The 15,763-nt window shown below is 32.6% G+C and overlaps 1 protein-coding gene across 1 annotated transcript in view; it reads left to right on the forward strand.

Moving 5' to 3' along the window:
- The first annotated feature begins 228 nt into the window (after window positions 1-228).
- LOC127725459 (uncharacterized) overlaps window positions 229-15,763 on the forward strand; it is a 40,354-nt gene continuing 24,819 nt past the window's right edge. The window contains exon 1 of the mRNA XM_052232424.1: window positions 229-419. The gene's annotated coding sequence lies outside the window, so the exon portion shown is untranslated. The remainder of the gene's footprint in view (window positions 420-15,763) is intronic.

Here is a 15,763-nt window from a genome sequence, read left to right on the forward strand (position 1 = left end):
TCTCAGCAGTCAATCATTATGAAATACTATATATTCTATATCAATATAACATAGAATATCTATTATTCTGATCGATCGTAGAATTTTCCAATAATGGCGGAATGAAAAATTAGAATGATTTAGGCTTTTTGTTTGCGATGTTCCGCTAGCATTAACTCAATCAGCAAAACAAACTGCTAAATGTAAAGTGTGTGGCTATATTGAAAATTTTGTTTACTGATTATTGTTTAGGTTCCAGCGTCCATTACTGAAACTGTCCTTTGTTAATTTACGTCACAATGTGTCCAAAGTGTCATGCGCATTCGTAGGTGTTTTGATCGATAGTGTAAATCTCGGTATAGCTGATTCCTTTGAGAAGCGATAGATGAAACCTACAAGACTGTGACACACAGAGAGAGAATAACATCTGTTTTAAAAGGGTAAGATTTAAAGCATTTACTCATAGACCAACTGTGTAGGGGACATCAATGATTTTCCGATATTTTTTTCCCTAAAATATCTTACTTCTAGTGTATCTATATTATCGTCATTGTAATTGGAAAAAAAGTCGCATGCGATAAATATTTGTATTTTTTGTATTGTAAATATACTCTGCATCTTGCATGTATGGATAATTTGTTTTGTCCAGCAACAATTCAATTCATATATATGTATTACAAAAGGATGAATATTATTGACAAAGGAAGCTATCAATACACGGACATTTAAACCTCACCATACGGACATGAGTTGTGTTATCATCAACCATAAGCAATAACTCCTGACAAGATTCCATTAGACAAAATACATCTTGCATCTGTTTAGTGAATATTTGCTTAAATTATGTGATATAGAAGATGTTTAGTTATCCTGTTAAATAGCACGAAAGATGATCGTAAATGCAAAAACTCAATATATGCCATTTTTGTCGCTAGAATGATAAAATGACACATTAGACAAATTATATTTTATTTCTTTAGCTATCCGAATTCCTTTGCTGTTTATTCTTTATGATAAGTACATATAGCAACACCAACTGAACGAAATTAAAATCAATAAATCTTGGTTTTTTTATACATATCTGCAATAGCATACTTCCAACATTCCAACATAGTACAAGTCATAAGCATTAACTGATATGAAGACTAATTATAAAACATATATTATGTTTCTGTCATACTGGTCATGGACAATTATTTTTATGATTATCATATCTAAAAAATGTAGGAATGGGTTAACGCCCCCAAAAAATGAAATGAAAAATAAAATTGAACTCATCCCAGGTGCCAGAGTAACGGGTTTACGTATGTAGTCTGAGGGTCCTTGACTCAATTAACATTTACTCTACTATGCAATTTAGTTATTTTCGGCATTATTTGAATAAAGAACTGGATGAAGTGGGAGGTTTAAACAAGGCGAAAACAACAGGTTGAAAAAATTCTTTTGATAAACTTCAATGACGTATAAGCGTACAAGGCAGAATTAGGATTAAATAAACAGTGCCTAATGGAGGAAATCCCTCATGTTCTGTTTAGGTTACATTGTGTTATCTTGTAAATGAATGTACGATTGAAGATAATGAATCTTCCCTTGAGAAAAGTCTCATTGAATGATAGAGAAACGTGAATATTATTAAAGATGTTATAATCAATAGTATCCCTTTTATAGAATAAAAAGAGATTCCATTAAGGATGTTTTGGAAAGATGATCTGGAACAAATGAGAAAATTGATATACAATATTATTCTGTAAATCGTAGCATGTTCTGCTTGAGTCAGCATGAAAATTACTTAATCGATATTGCTGTGTTAGAGATGATATTATAATCGAATGCATGTTTTATTATTTTATAAAACAAGAAACAAGTTATGAAATTTAAAGTGAATGATCTTCTTAAATGAACAAAACCTTTACAAAGAATAGTTCTTCAGAGAATATTGCTGTCGAGAAACCGCATAAAAAAGAATTTGATTTGATTTGATTTTTGGTGTTTTAACGCCACTTTTAAGCACCGTTTTTGGGCTATTTCGTGGCGGCCAGTTTTTATTGGTGGAGGAAGCCGGAGTGCCCGGAGAAAACCACCGACCTGCGATAGGAAAACTGACAATCCTAGTCAATTAAGATTGGAGTCGAGTGCACCCGCACGAGCGGGGTTCGAACTCACAACCTCAGTGTTGACTGGCTAGTGATCACAGTAGTAACTACTTAGACCACTTGGCCACCGAGGCCCCAAAAGAATTTGACACCTTTAACTAGCTCGGTATTCAGTATAATGATTAATGACGATATGAACAAAAATTCAAAGACTTTATTATTCAACATCTTCTTTCCTTCATTTCCTTTTCACATAGTTAACAATTATGGCAACATTTGGTTAGGAAGATATAATTGTATCACCAACCCAAAGTATTTTTATTTATACTTCATCGGCGTATTTTACAATTAAAATGTAGCCTTGATGTATCTTTATTCTCCCTAGAGATACTTCGACAACGTTCATATATGTAAATGGAAATTATTCAATAATGGGTCATTAAAGGTGTGTAATTGATAATCAAATCGATTTAGTATTGTTCGATGTGATGGTCTATATACCTGTCCAACACATCCGATAATTACTAGCCTACGCCATTGAAAACCATTGTTCGATCTTCAATAACTGAATTAATATCACAAAAGTAAGGAAAGGATCCGGATGTCCTTTCAAATACAGATCCACTGGAAGAACAAGTTATTTTCTGGCATTTTGTATTGGTATATATGAGTGTTTACTAAATCGTGGTGGTGGTGGTGGTGGGGGGGGGGGGGGGGGGATGACGACGACGATGATGATGATGACGACGACGACGACGACGACGACGATGATGATGATCATGATGATCATGATCATGATGATGAGGAGGAGGAGGAGGAGGAGGACGACGACGACAATGATGATGACGATGACGGGCGATGAAGATGATGAGAGAATTGTAATTATAGAATGTAGAATGGTTTTGGGTAACATCATGGTGACATTGACAGTACAAAAGCTTCCCTTAAAAGAGGACACAAGCTAAATTAATTTCTAGAAGAGGGCATATTAGAATAACAAGAGTTATTAGAACTACTGATCAAGTCATTTACATCGTCATTATACATACGTCTATTATATTTATTTCCACAACATTTTCCAAAGCATCGAACGACTATTACGCCCGTAACCAAGAATACTAGTATCTGTTGTTATGTTTCCAAATGCAAATAGCTTAATCTGATAAATCTGCAATGAAAAGGAACTGTCAATAAACCAATTAGGATAAATGGCTTACATTCGATGACCGCCAAATAAGCTTCATCTGTATATTAGTTGTAAAAAAAATGAGACAATCAGTCATCGTTAAGAAAAACTTGATATCCTAATGCAAATAAGACTGCTGTGGTGATTTTTATCTACTTAATGTACAGTGGCAAATATTTCATACATATTCATGACGATGCACATATAAAGATTGAGTCATATTGAGAACATATTTTATGAAATATAATCTATTTTCAAAAGCAAATAAAACAATAAATGTATGTTTTCAGATACAGGTTACTACAGAAACAAACATGTCTGCCTTATATGTTGACATCGAAACTTACAACAAAAGAGATGCTTTTAATTTTACTCATAGTGATCTTTCAATTGTTACATATAGTACCTTTCTAATACCAAATGCATTTGGGGTACATATTTTCCAATATGATTTGATTGACTGCTTTCGGATATCTGTGTTAAAGATTTTTACGAATATGATCTTCTTTTCGTAGCCACAAGTTCTTCAACATCTTTACCTCGTTTTTAACATAACCGAATGCGACTTATCACTTGATGTATATTTGCCATAAGCTACATGATGGTTCATATTAGTGGATCAAATTTTAGCGGGTTCAAATTTCTCCCTCGTTACTTTGTTGTGAAGTTGTTTTTGAATTGTTGTTCTTCCTTCCTCATTTGGTCATGGTGTGTCTATCTTTCTTCAATTAATGTTGTTTTATTGCCTCTTAGTATCTTCTTCTTTTTTATTTCTGAATACAAGGATATCGTCATAGTTTCCTTATCATAAACATTTGAAATAAAATATTTTCAACAGCCAGTCGGGATTAAAAACCAAATGTTGTCCTCCCATGTCGATTTGTTCCTTAATTTGCATTAGACTGGTTTCATAAAGAACATTCATTGGTATAATGAAAAAGATAGCATAAAACTTCATCTTCCGCTATATAGATGATATGTCCTATCCCTGAACAATTCAGTTAATTCGGTGTCTCATTTTGACTATCATATTGAAATTGATAAGGATAGCCGTTTCAGAACTTAACTTTTCAACGAACTAGATGATTTTGATTTTCCAATTATGAACTTTCAATTCCTGTATAGGAACACTCATGCAGTGCCTGCAAAAAGTTTATAGCTTTCCTTGTTAATACGATATGGAAAAGATTGTGTTTCCTCGGATGATTTCCATGATAGATCTAGCGTACAAAGAAGCTATATAACAATGTTGCAGTTTACAATGAAGCTATTGAACTAACGGGTCCCTAATAGTAAGTTAAAAGTCATCCCTTCGAAAAGGTTATGGACGACATCTTGATTTAATTGAACGTATTGGAAATTCTGAGAAATATAACACATGCGTGTTGAACCATGATATTTTGATAACACTGGTGTCCATTAAATATACGAGGACATCAAATGACAACAACGTTTAATGTAGATGTCTTTTCAAATAATTATCCGCCTCCTCATACAACTGTATAGCTAAATGTCATCAAAGTTGAAATTAAAATCAGGTATAAAATATCTGTTAATGTTTTATAAATTAATTTAATGCCTCTAAATCTACAATAAAAGAACGTATCTATCTCCGGTGAATAATTTAAAGCATAAACGTCACGAAATGTATTTACCTTACTTTATGTTCTTATAGATCAAAGTCCTTTATCAGGTAGGTATGGAAATATAAAGTCAATTAAAGCAATGTTGCGTTGTTGAAATAATTGATCAGTTCCATACCTGGTACAATACAAAGTTCTGAAAGGCTTTATATTTTACAGCAAAGGGATGTAATGTACATCAACCGGATTTGTTCTGCTCTGAAATCTTTGAGATACATCGCTGAAGTGTTCATTTAAAACCAACTAAACAACATATTAACTTCAACCTTGAAATGATCTCAAGAAGACATTCTTTCCGGAAGACGTATTTTGTTTTGAAATAATATTTCTACATAATCTATGTTATTTGATTCCAAACAAACTGAAAATCCATCTTCCTCATAGTTTGTAATTTATCAACGCGTTTCATATGGTATTAAGCATTGCTAGTTATTCAGACAGATACATTGTACCCTAGGGAGAATATAAGAGTAATGGAATCTGTAAACTGTACGTGTATTATTCCCCCTTCTGTCAGACTGAGGGGTTATTAAATGATATAATTAAAGAATAAGAGGGCGTATAAATTAGTTTTTCATTCAACGAGTCATCCTTCCTGGAAACTACGTTTTATCTTACAAGGAAGAAGTCCACAGAGTCAAACAAAAAGTTCATTTCTGTCTAATTGATATGGTTGAATATTGTTTTTAAAGCATTCGGTTTTTATTTGAATGAAAGGATAAATATCAAAGAAAAAATGCTTTGCCTATTTTTAGCTTTTATTTTTAACTTATTTTGTTTTCCTCAGGGGAGTACATTCCCGCCAATGCTGTGATACGTGATGTGATACAATATCGTTTTTCAGTCCCCTGTATAATTGTACCTGTACCCTTAAGCTTTTGTCACCTTAGGTTCTTCCCTCGTATTGATAAGCCTGAAAATCACAATAAGCATTTTCTTAAAATACTTTATCAGAGGTATCAATTTTTTAATTAATAAACTTTTTTTGTTGTCTCCAACATCAAAGCTGAATGCCTCATTTTTCGATAACAAAGAACCACCTGTAACTTTGTTTACGTTTAAAAATCACAGTAGAAGTAAAATTTTAAAATAGACATCAGTTACATCAGATGTCAGTCGTGAAAATAGTTCTACTACAACTGGTGACTGTGGAACAGCCAAGTTAGATATGATCCTTATGGTCTTGTTTTTTTTTAAAGGGACCTTGGAGTCGTTCGAGACCAATAAATTATAAAAAACGGACCAAATATTGTCTACTATAGAACAAAGAAAGGCTAATTTCAACTGCATTTGTTTCACTCGCTGGGTCAAAATCTAAAAGATCCTACAGGAAATTAAATATTAACTTTAAAAGTATATATCATAATGCATAAAATATAGTTTCAGTACTGTACATTTTATCCTAAAGAATCAAAAAGTTATTCAGTGCAACATATTGCTGTTGAAGGAAGTTCAAACAAATTTGGCATATTTTGTCACATTTTAAACTGAAGGACATCGCTTACCAGAAAGAATTAATTTGTAGCGACAATACATAACTTTACTCCCAACACAGGTTTGATTAGCGATGTCCTTCGTATACGTGTTTGAGATAATACCTAAAAATTTGCCAAAATGTTTCAAAATTGCTGGTTTAGGGCTATCTTTAGGCATTTATGATTTGACGACCTGCTTAGAAATATTCCATAATGTTGTTAGAACCTTACTCAAACGTTTGTCTGTGATTCTATGAATTTAAGACTTTTATGAAATCGCCCTGATGTAAAAGAGTGTTTCCAGCTAATTAAATATTCTCATTCATCCTTTTATAAAAATTCACATAAATGGGATATTACATTAAAAAATCCCTTCTTCCATTAATTCCGATATAATCATGAATATCATATTTATTAGAATATCACATTTCGAAAATAATGTAAAAATTAATAAGACTGTTAACAATCCAGTTATAGAAATAGAAAAAAAAAACTTCAAGTACTCGGAGAGCCTTTTGTAACTTTGAATCGGCCGACATTGATGCCTACTACACGGATGGAATGATATATTCGTGTTTAGTCTACAGCTCTCCACGAAGAATCAAATAGTTAACACTCATATAAGTTAATAATATCTCATCTTAAGGCCTCCATTGTAACCGTGTTTGCTGTCTGCCATTATTGTTCTCTATTTATTATTTTGACTTCACAGTATACGTAACAATCAATAAGTTGGTTTTCACTTTTATATTGTTCACATTTTATCATCCGGGGGCTTCTTGGTATCATACTATAGTGTATGAATTTTCCTCTTTGTTGAAAGAAATACGGAGACCTGTAATTGGTTTCACCTTAGATGAATACAATTTTCTCGATGAATATCATACCACATCTTCTTATTTATAGTTAGATTGGAATTTTATATTCTTTTATAACCAAAAAGGTAGAAGAATACGAGATATTCTGATGTTTTCTTTTAATTTTATTTGGAGGGGGCGTTAGGGGTGAGAGAAGTAATTAAATCTAGCACACATTAGCATTAGCGCTCGTTTCCCTTCTAAGGTTTATTAAACATCGTTCTCAGCTGTTAAAAAGGAAGGAAACTTAAATCATATTTTTTTTATCGTATTGAAAGGTGTGCCCTAACTTATCAATTTAAACCGACATGAAAAGAATGATTCTGAAGGCGTTAGGAATTCCTTTAAATAACTGTCTTAGTTCATTGATACAATATCTCCCACCAGGGATGTCGTATGTGTTGTATTGATTATCTATCGTAAACGTTTTACAAAGACTAAGTTACATCCTTTGTAGAAATATTAATCATTAATGTTTTTCTAACCCGAAGTTATCTGTAAGATACATCCACTTGGTATATAGCCACGTTGTATACGGCCACGTTTCATTGTAGTGTTAATGCCTTTATATGCATACAGTCATGTGTCATTGTAGTGTTAATGTTTGTATGTATACAGCAACGTGTCATTGTAGTGTTAATGTCTTTATATGTATACAGTCATGTGTCATTGTAGTGTTAATGTCTTTACATGTATACAGCCACCTGACATTGTAGTGTCTTTATATGTATACAGCCACGTGTAATTGTAGTGTCTTTCTATGTATACAGCCACGTGTCATTGTAGTGTCTTTATATGTATACAGCCATGTGTCATTGTAGTGTTAATGTCTTTACATGTATACAGCCACCTGACATTGTAGTGTCTTTATATGTATACAGCCACGTGTAATTGTAGTGTCTTTTTATGTATACAGCCACGTGTCATTGTAGTGTCTTTTTATGTATACAGCCACGTGTCATTGTAGTGTCTTTATATGTATACAGCCACGTGTCATTTTAGTGTCTTTATATTTATACAGCCACGTGTCATTGTAGTGTCTTTATATGTATACAGCCACGTGTCATGGTAGTGTTAATGTCTTTATATGATATGAATGGTATTCTAAACTAATAACCTAATTATAGTTTAAGTAACGTGAATAAATGAACACGATGTAGAATTAATTACAAGAATATATATATATATATATATGTTAAAATATACTTTTTCACTCATTTGGTCTTTTGGAAAATGTTGTTTGTGCTGTATTTAGACCCCTCTACCAAGAAAATTGTTTTGCATGCACACGTATAAAAATTGCGGTTTTTATCCAACGCAATCATAGGTTTGAACGTTGTTTTCAATTTAGACTTGTTTATATTTTTTCGTTTGGGCTTGTATTATATTTGCCTTCGGGTTTATATGATCCGTTCATCCTATTTTGACTCTTTCAAAATTTAAGAGTCTATCCTAAATTGAGGTAAATTATATGGCCTTCCAAATACCGTTTCGATTCCTAAAATCAATGAAGAGACATTAATTGTCGAAATCCGGATATGGTGTACAAAAACCTTTGCACCTTTTGTTTGCGGTATACCATCTTTTCCGCAAGTTTATTGTTTTATGTTTAGTATTTGATTTATAATTAAGATCCATTTATTACATCGGTGATCCGTTTATTTGGCAATCGCCAATGGCAGTTAGCAGGGTTTAAGAACATCAGTTGTTCGACCTGCTAGTCAAATGCGTTTTGTTAAAATATACTTTTTCACACATTTGGTCTTTTGGAAAATGTTGTTTGTGCTGTATTTAGACCCCTCTACCAAGAAATTTGTTTTGCATGCACACGTATAAAAATTGCGGTTTTTATCAAACGCAATCATAGGTTTGAACGTTGTTTTCAATTTAGACTTGTATATATACGGTATACCATCTTTTCCGCAGGTTTATTGTTTTCTGTTTGGTAATAGATTATTATAAGATCCATTTTGTTACATCTGGTGATCCGTTTATTTGGCAATCGCCAATGGCAGTCAGCAGGGTTTAAGAACATCAGTTGTTCGACCTGCTAGTCAAATGCGTTTTGTTAAAATATACTTTTTCACACATTTGGTCTTTTGGAAAATGTTGTTTGTGCTGTATTTAGACCCCTCTACCAAGAAATTTGTTTTGCATGCACACGTATAAAAATTGCGGTTTTTATCAAACGCAATCATAGGTTTGAACGTTGTTTTCAATTTAGACTTGTATATATACGGTATACCATCTTTTCCGCAGGTTTATTGTTTTCTGTTTGGTAATAGATTATTATAAGATCCATTTTGTTACATCTGGTGATCCGTTTATTTGGCAATCGCCAATGGCAGTCAGCAGGGTTTAAGAACATCAGTTGTTCGACCTGCTAGTCAAATGCGTTTTGTTAAAATATACTTTTTCACTTTTTTGGTCTTTTGGAAAATGTTGTTTTTGCTGTATTTAGACCCCTCTACCAAGAAATTTGTTTTGCATGCACACGTTTAATAAATTGCGGTTTTTACCCAACGCAATCATAGGTTTGAACGTTGTTTTCAATTTAGACTTGTATATATATATATATATATATATATATGAAGATAAGACAGTATAGATAGATTGTAAGCAATATCATTTATGAAAGCATTTAGTTTAACATTGCGACCTTATCAAGAAAAGAGAGAACGCTGGTCATGGATGAAAGGAATTATCTTAAACTCATAAAAAGTTGCTGAAAATTTATATCAGTAAAAACTTAACCATTATAAAGGGTGTTCATTTCATTTTCTTCTCATCAATATATGAACAGTAAGTTCCCTCGGATCAGTTTGTTGACGACAATCTGGTCGTATGACCTTTGTACCATCTTGTTCACGACAATCCGACCATATAACATTTCAAATTGGATCATCGTGTTTACGACAATCCGGTCGTATGACCTTTGTATCATCTTGTTAAAGACAATCCGACCGTATAACATTTCAAATTGTATCATCTTGTTCAGGACAATTCGGTCGTTTTATCTGCGTATCATCTTGTTCAGGACAATTCGGTCGTTTTATCTGCGTATCATCTTGTTCACGACAATTCGGTCGTTTTATCTGCGTATCATCTTGTTCACGACAATTCGGTCGTTTTATCTGCATATCATCTTGTTCACGACAATTCGGTCGCTTTATCTGCGTATCATCTTGTTCACGACAATTCGGTGGTTTTATCTGCATATCATCTTGTTCACGACAATTCGGTCGTTCTGCGTATCATCTTGTTCTGGACAATTCGTCAGTACAACAAGTTAATCTTTGGGTTTTTGTTACTGGATGTAACAAACTTGTTTGTTTAAAGATTAAATCGTTTGTTTCCCACTTCATTTAAACGATGATAAAAATGACTTTACTTCTTAGCCACATGTATAAATACAAAAATGCCAGGTTTACGGTGCGTACGAAACCAATACAAAGTCTCATGCAATATATCGCTTAGTTCCATAAACTCGTCTTATTTTTTAAATTGTTTCCTGCTATTAAAACATATTGCAGCGTTTTTCCTGGTCTACGTGAACTATCTGCATCATACTTCCTTGTATGACAAAAGCACTATTATAACACAGAGTAAAGATTAACAACTATACGTCTTCAGTATTCTAATAAGGTACAATGTATTTATTGATTTCATCAAACTTAATGTTGAGAAGCCTTAAGATATCTTATCATCCATTTAATTTGGTCAATCGTAAAACAGAATAAAATAATGACAATAATCAACATACAATATTCATTGTATTTGTCAATAACTATTTACCGGTAAATTCTTGTAAACAAAACTAAATAAATTTCAAAGAAGGATTTGAGAAGTTGTTATAAAAGTAGAATTCATAGATAAGTTTTCTAAAAAGTCTATATTGGCAAAACCTTTAGTGCATTTCTGGACGATATGTATATAAGCTCCGTGTTGAAGACCGTACTTTGACATATAATGGTTTACTTTTTTTAAATTTTGACTTGGATGGAGAGTTGTCTCATTGGCACTCATACCACATCTTCTTATATCTATATAGTAAAGATCAGAAGAATCCGTATGCTGGTAACATAGAAGAAATTGTTTTTCAAGGAAGAAAAAGAACACTCATTTTTTTAATACATTTTTTCTTAAAAATATTATTCTGTGCGTGAGAATACTAGTCTTATTGTATATGAATCTTAATCGAAAATATTGTTAAAAATCTGTAATAGATCATTATGGCATGAAAAACATATAGTATAGGGTTATTTCTACAAAGTTATGTTTTCGGGATCTTCACAAGGTTAGGGGCTCATATTCCCTGTCAGTGTTTTATATCCCCTGAGCCGTCTGTTTTTGTTCACAGAGGATATAGATTCATATTCCTTGTCAAGGTAACCAATCAAATTGCAGGATTCACCGGGATATTTCACTCCAGAATAATATTGATGAATATTGTCCCGAGTAGACTTTTATGTTGCACGGGCTTTTGGTGATTTAAAACGTGGTATAGATACATGTCTTTTAATGAAAACCGTATTTTGACCTCTATATAATCTGTGGTTTTACTGTCTCGTCTGGCGGTAACTATGCGAGTAAAGCCAAATATCTTACTATGTCAGAAGTTTGAAGAGAAAGATAAACCATATGTTGTATATTAATTGCTTATGGTCTGACATTCTGAGATTTTGAGATTCTGGCACATAGCAGTCGATCTTAAACAAATAATCATGGTTTATGTTCGTACTGAAGGTCGAACTAAGAATAGTTTTAATTACTGTAATCAAACCCCGCACGTGGCAGGTGTGTTTGACTTATATGACTAGGATTGCCAGTTTATCTGTCGAATGTCGATGGGTCTCTCCGGACACTCTGGCTTCCTCCACCAATAACAATTGTCCGCCACGATATAGACAAGAGTGCTGAAGGTGTCGTTGAACACCAGTTATATGCCAACTATATTTGGCTTAAAAAATGGTTGCGAAACATTTCAATCAGTTCAATCTATTGTAGTGTTAGCTTGCTTTTTCATTCACATTTACCCCAATACATTTGTTATTCAAATGTTTGAAGTATTTTGTAATTCACACACCTCCAGATGCATTCAAAGCTAAATAGTTTTAAAAAACACTACACATTAATGTAGGAATACTAAATTGGAAATCTAGGAATCTGCTCCGAAAAGCTAGGCTATGTATTTATATTTTCTAAAATATGGAATGAGAAAACATGACAGTTCTAATTTTCGGCTATGTAGCGTTTTCAATACAATTTTGGTTAATTTCTAGACATTGCTTTAGTTTGACTATTAAGTTATCTTAATGACAAGTATGTTTAATTTGTACTTCTAAAAGAACACTGTTCGCTCTAACTCGGTAATACATTTTTCATTACAGGTTCTGTACAAACTATATTAACATGGTTATACAGTGTATAAATGAATTATGCAATGACTTCAAGATAGACTGAGTTCTAAAAACAATTTATTTGATTGAAATCTTTTCTTGATTCGTCCATGCCAAATAAATGACTTGTTTTATGATTGTATATACTTTATTCGTAGACAAACGAAAATAAAAATTAAAAAGATAAACTACATTTTTGTTTAATTTAATTTGTTTCTTACCTTTCTATCATCTGATTTAGATAGAAAATTACAGATACATTTTACAAAGCCATTTTATTGATCGTCCATTGGTAATTGTTAGATCTATGTTGTATTAGAATGTTGTCTTTGGGAATGGAAGATTAAGTAAATACACATAATATGGAAGATAAAGTAAATGCACACAGTTTTTAGATCTATATTGTATTGGAATGCTGTCTTTTGGAATGAAAGATTAAGTAAATACACATAATATGGAAGATAAAGTAAATGCACACAGTTTTTAATAGAAGGACAAGAAGAAACTGTGTTTAAAGTTTTACAACTTCACATTCGGCCAATTTACTAACATACAAAGATAAATTATAGTCCATCTGTTTTGGGGAAAATAGTTGTTGCGAAATAGGGATAATACAATAAGTTGCGAAAGACCTCGAATATTTATTATTTATGGGATTTTGAACAGTCACTGTCTGCCGATGGTCCAGTGATAAGTGCCTAACTTGACCTTTAAGTGGCAGTTATCAATCTTTCATGTTTAAAAAGGTTGTAATGGATAAGCAAGTGTTATTTTAATACTTTTCTAACCTCCCTCGACAGTGAGATCGATGCTCTTACGGAGGATAAAATTTCTATTGATTTGATGATGAATTATTAATAGTTTTGTAATAAGGTTATCGGGGTATCATTACTGTATGATATTCTTTTATTATAAACGTGAAGGCGTAAATCACAATATATTGTTTGACTTATGAGCTATACAATTGGAATTCATTGCTAGGAAATAAAATCACACTTTCCACATGAAAAGAACAACGTGACTGTAACTCGACATTATTCCTCTTCGGGAATTTACCCGAAATCAGTGGTTTTAGTGTCATTATTGCCAACCAATTTCACATAAAAGATATGCGCAATAAAACTACGCCAGCTAAAAAAGCAAACCTCGATTTATTTAAATAAGTAAAAATGAAAAACTTAAAATATATCATAAATAGATGTTCAAATAAGTCAGAATACGTTACCGCTCAATCGTTGCTGCTTAGTGTAGAGTTTGATATTGAAATCACTTGAGACAAGTCTACTTGTCGCTTCATTCACCTCTTGTATGTTCCATTAATAAGCCCTTTAGGTCATATCATACATTTGAAACCTCTTCAGATGTAGACCCTCAATCATCTCAGATTCCTACACAAACAATTGTTTTGCTGTTTAAAAAAGTCTACACAATGACAATCCAAAACAAAACGAAAGAAAAACATAACAAACAAACACACAAACGATAAAAACGAAACAAAATCACAATGCCAAAAAAAAACTGTTTTGTTTCAACAACATAAACAATAAAAAAAAGTTCGTAATATTAAAATCTGAGAGCTCACACATTGCTCCTTTCAACGGTTAACTTATATCAGAAATCATTTCTTCAAATTTATTTTTTGAGAACCGATTAAATTTCGTTTCATTGAACGCCAACTTACTGTTACGCATTGTAAGGTATACATTTTTTTTAAACATGGTAATAAAAACTGGAATAAGTACGATTTGTGAAATATGAATTTGCGTTTAGTTTAGTCTGATCTATCAGACAATACATTAATGAAAATTAGGATCAAAATTTTATATGAATTTACATTAAACTCAAGACGAGAGGCAACCATTTTGTCTTGAAGGACATACACAGCCTTGTCTGGACGAAATGGGGATGTTTAACCAAATCCTCGTGTCGTGTAGGGAGAGTGGCACGCAATCGTGTCGTTAAAACACTCTTTCAACAGCTTTTAGGGGTTTTAAAAGTGGCTTGTTACACGGCAGTATGTCTGCTCATATTCAACGTTCCCTGTTTTTCCAGTGGGGATCAAATTCTACGCCCATTATCAGAGGTCGACCCGGGTCACTTAACAGATTTATTAGCAAGTTGTTCTCAACCTTCATGTATGAAATACTATAAACAAAATGACAATCCATATAATCATCAAGGAAATATCAACGTACAAATGTAATTTAAAAACAGTACAATTGTGAGTATTGACTCGCATATTACCCTTTTCATTTCTCAAACACCGCCAGCCAATAATCGTTTTTGTAATTACAGCACGTACGTGCACTTTTAAGAAAATGCAGAGCAGTTGACATGACAACTTAAAACTGACATTTAAGAAACAACATGTTCCGATTTACTGCCACTTATTTGTTCAAGTTTTTCTGCTTAGATCGTTGCGAAACTCGTATTAAGTGTTGCTAGTTGTTTGAATTTAAATGTTAAACGGATGTTGGATCCCATTCAAAATCAAAGAAAAACATATGGTCAATGATTTCGACTTGTATTTGAAAAAACATCTTCCATCTTAATACTGAAATGTGTTGTCCCATTAATACCTATTTTTTTTAAATTTTGAATCTTAGAAGTGTTAGCCCAGAAAAAACCTCATTTACATTACTTCATGAATAAGCCGATATTTTTCGAAGAAAACATTTTATGTTTGTTGTTGTTGTTTAATAAACGAGAAATATAGGCTATAACAAAACTTGATACAAATACATTTGATCGAATTATAACAGCTCAACTTCTGGGAAAACAGTCGATTTAATAATGTATTTTGTAAAATGCTGTCTTAATTGCAGTAAATATTTCTCCTGTTTGATTGTAAGGAAAGCCGACCAATATTATACAATTATAGCCTTTGTATGAGGTCGATACGAAGACATATCGACCTGAAAGAAATATATTGACTGAGGACGTAGTCAAAGGTCGATATACTTTTTTGGTCAATATATCCTCGTATCGATCTCATACAAAGGCTACAATTGTTATATAAGCCAGAAGAAGAGCACCAATTGTTTTGTTTGGTTGTTTCGATTGTGTCAGATATTCTTAAAATAACCATGCAATATCACTTTTCTAGCTGCTATTTTCAGTCTACCTTTGCA

This window comes from Mytilus californianus, unplaced genomic scaffold (genome assembly GCF_021869535.1).
Source record: "Mytilus californianus isolate M0D057914Y unplaced genomic scaffold, xbMytCali1.0.p SCAF_15, whole genome shotgun sequence".
Classification (NCBI taxonomy): Eukaryota; Metazoa; Mollusca; class Bivalvia; order Mytilida; family Mytilidae; genus Mytilus; species Mytilus californianus.